The 3,607-nt window shown below is 43.2% G+C and overlaps 1 non-coding gene across 1 annotated transcript; it reads left to right on the top strand.

Annotated features, from left to right (window-relative positions):
* Nucleotides 1-2,998: 2,998 nt before the first annotated feature.
* On the top strand, nucleotides 2,999-3,106 carry LOC112780334 (small nucleolar RNA R71). Its single transcript, XR_003191178.1, has one exon. It is a non-coding gene; the product is annotated as a small nucleolar RNA R71 (small nucleolar RNA).
* The last annotated feature ends 501 nt before the right edge of the window (nucleotides 3,107-3,607 follow it).

Raw genomic sequence — 3,607 nt, 5'->3', positions numbered from 1 at the left:
CAGTCTGGATAAAGGCAATGCTACCTTACTGAAGTCCTTGATAAATCTCCTGTAGAAACCTGCATGGCCAAGGAACGAACGGACTTCCCTCACGGAGGAGGGGTAAGACAATCTAGAAATGACATCTACCTTTGCTGGATCAACAGAAATACCAGTATTAGAAACAACATGTCCTACAATACCTTGTTTTACTATAAAGTGACATTTTTCAAAATTTAAAACAAGGTTTGAACTAACACACCTGTCTAATACTCTAGCTAAACTATCCAAGCAAAGGCTAAATGAATCACCATATACGCTAAAATTATCCATGAAAACTTCCATACAGTTCTCAATAAGATCTGAGAAGATACTCATCATGCATCTTTGGAAAGTAGCCGGTGCATTACATAAGCCAAAAGGCATCCTTTTGTATGCATACGTTCCAAAGGGACATGTAAAAGTAGTCTTCTCCTGATCTTCAAGAGCTATATGAATTTGAAAATAGCTTGTATAACCATCTAAAAAGCAGTAATGTGATTTACCTGACAGGCGATCAAGCATCTGGTCAATAAATGGCAAGGGGTAATGATCCCTGCGAGTAGCTTAGTTGAGATACCTGTAGTCAATGCAAACTCTCCATGAATTCTGCACTCTAGTTGTCAGGAGCTCTCCATGCTCATTCTTTACTGTTGTAACTCCAGACTTCTTGGGCACCACTTGTACTGGACTGACCCATTCACTATCTGAGATGAGGTAAATGATATCTGCTTTAAGTAGCATAGTCACTTCTTTCTTGACAACTTCTAAGATGGTGGGATTCAGTCTTCTTTGAGGCTGACGGACAGGCCTTGCTCCCTCTTCTAAACATATTCTGTGCTCACAAACTTGAGGGTTGATGCCTACTATATCCGCCAAGCTCCACCCAATTGCTTTCTTGTGTCTTCTCAGCACACTGAGCAGTTGCTCCTCCTGTTGGAAAGTGAGTTCTCTTGCAATGATAACTGGGAGCTTCTGATTATCCTCAAGGTAAGCATACTTGAGGTGGGGTGGAAGGGGCTTTAATTCCAATTTCTGCTCATGGCTAGGCACTTGATCATTTGGAGCCAGTGATGGTTGTAACGTGTCTTAATCTTGTCCAGGGGGTGTCCCCATACTTGCATCTTGCTCCATGTGCCTCTCTTCAACTTCCTCCTGGTGAACTGCAGCTACCGTCTCATCAATGATGTTGCACTGGAAGATGGAATGATCTTCAGGAGGATGCTTCATAGCTTCATCCAGATTAAAATTCACTGCTCTTCCATCTATCTCAAAAGAGTAAGTTCCTGAGAAGGCATCCAGCTTGTATTTTGAAGTCTTCAGGAATGGCCTTCCAAGCAGGATGGATGATGGTCTTCCTGAGTCTTTAGGGGGAATTTCCAAAATATAGAAGTCAATAGGAAATGTGAGTCCCTTAATGCTCACCAGCATGTCCTCAGCATTTCCGACCACAGAGATAATGCTTTTATCTGCTAAAATAAAACGAGCTGCCGACCTTTTTAAGGGAGGGAGCCTCAAAGCATCATATACAGACAATGGCATTATACTAACACACGCTCCTAAATCACACATACAGTCAAGAAATTTCACACCATCTATAGTAATAGTAACCATGCATGGACCTGGGTCACTACATTTTTTAGGTATATCACCTACCAATGCAGAAATGGAACTATCTAGAGGAATAGTTTCTAAATTCTGTAATTTATCTTTATGCATGCACAAATCCTTTAGAAATTTAGCATATTTAGGTACCTGCTGAATGGCATCAAAAAGTGGAATGGTTACCTCAATCTTTTTTAATATTTTTACCATTTTAGGGTCTAGTTCCATCTGCTTTCTGGACTTCCTAGCAAGGTGCGGAAATAGGATAGGAATGGCGCCACTTGCAGCTTCTGCGTCCCTTGGTGCTCCTTTCCCTGGCTGAGCTACTTCTTCTTCAACCAAGTCTTGTACTACATCCTCTTCTTCAGCATCGTCTGCCTCCACAACACCTTCAACTTGTATGTTTTCCTCTGAGCTTGGCTCCTCATGATTCCTCTATTGCAGTGTGGTTCCGGACCTCAAAGTGATGGCATTGATGCCACCCTTGGGGTTGGGTATAGGTTGAGAAGGAATTGTACTGGAACTTGAGGGTTGAGTGTTGGCGGTACTCGATGATCCCATCTGAGAGATGAGAGCTTGTATAGCAGAAGTCAGACCAGTAAGTGTGTTTTCCATGGTCGTTTGTCTTTGTGCAAGAGAGTGAAGCAACTCGTCATTGGGAGAGGAAGATGGGTAAGTGATTTGAGGGACCTGCTGTTGGTTGTTCTGAGGCGCTTGGAACTGCCTTTGGTGAGGTACTCTGTAAGGCTGATTTTGGTTCTGCTGTCTGTTGTTGTTGTTCCACCTCTGATTTCCATTGTTGTCTCTGCCTCCTCTGTTGTAGTTGTCCCTCCATCCTTGGTTGGAATTATCTCTCCACCCCTAGTTGGAGTTGTCTTACCAACCTTGATTGTGGTTTTTACCTTGGTTGTAATTGCCGCCTTGTTGATTGTATCCTTAATTCGGGCGGTCATAGAAATTATGAGTAGCTGCCAAGGTGTTGTTTTCTTGTTAGAGCTGCGGACACTCATCAGTGTAATGAGTGTAATCAGCACATATTCTACATACTCTTTGAGAAACCTACTGTTGACTTTTGTTGTGGTGAGGGAGGCTGAGGTTGTTGATTTAGCTATATTTGCTTTAGTAGGTTGGTCATCTCACATATAGCCTGTGTAAAGGCAGTAGTCTCACTACTAGAGAAAACCTCTATAACAGCCTTGGGGTGGTTGTTCCTGTGCCTGTGATTCCGAATGGACTCAGCTAAGTCGCTGATCAGTTGCCACGCTTCATCTACGGTCTTGTACTTTTTCAGAGAACCATTACTTGCACCATCCAATGTAGTCTTATCCCGAGGCTTCATGCCTTGAGTGAAGTAGCTGATCAACACCAACTTGTTAATCATGTGATGAGGGCATACGTCCAGAAGATTCTTGAAGCGCTCCCAATACTCATAAAGAGTCTCTGATTTGCCTTGAATAATGCAGGAGATCTCTTTCCTTAGTCTATCTGTAACTTCAGCTGGAAAGTATTTTTCCACGAATTCTCTCCTGAGCGTATCCCAGTTAGTAACGGTCACTTCAGGTTGAGTGTAGTACCACTCCCTCGCCTTTTTCTCAAGAGAAAATGGGAAGGCGGTTAGCAGAATAGAAGTTTCATCTGCACCATGATGCCTAACAGTAGAACAGGCTGTCTGAAAGATCTTGAGGTGCTTGATAGGCTCCTGAGTAGGTAAGCCATGAAACTTGGGCATCAAGTTGATTAATGCAGTCTTCAGTTTAAAATCTGCAGCCAGATTTGGGTGACGCACTTGATACGGTTGTAGAGTAAAGTCTGGAGCTCCAGCTTTCTGGAGAGTGATCCTCCTGCGCTCCGCCATATTACCTGCACGTAGATCAACCGAATTAGTAGAAAGGAAGCTTGTTTCTTCCTCAGATGGCGCTTCAGATTCACCCTCAGATGAGACTGGTGAATTGATGACAACCACTTCACCACCCTCAGAGGCTAA

Source organism: Arachis hypogaea, chromosome 19 (genome assembly GCF_003086295.3).
Source record: "Arachis hypogaea cultivar Tifrunner chromosome 19, arahy.Tifrunner.gnm2.J5K5, whole genome shotgun sequence".
In the NCBI taxonomy this organism is placed as follows: Eukaryota; Viridiplantae; Streptophyta; class Magnoliopsida; order Fabales; family Fabaceae; genus Arachis; species Arachis hypogaea.
This window is presented reverse-complemented; position numbering and strand designations above follow the sequence as displayed.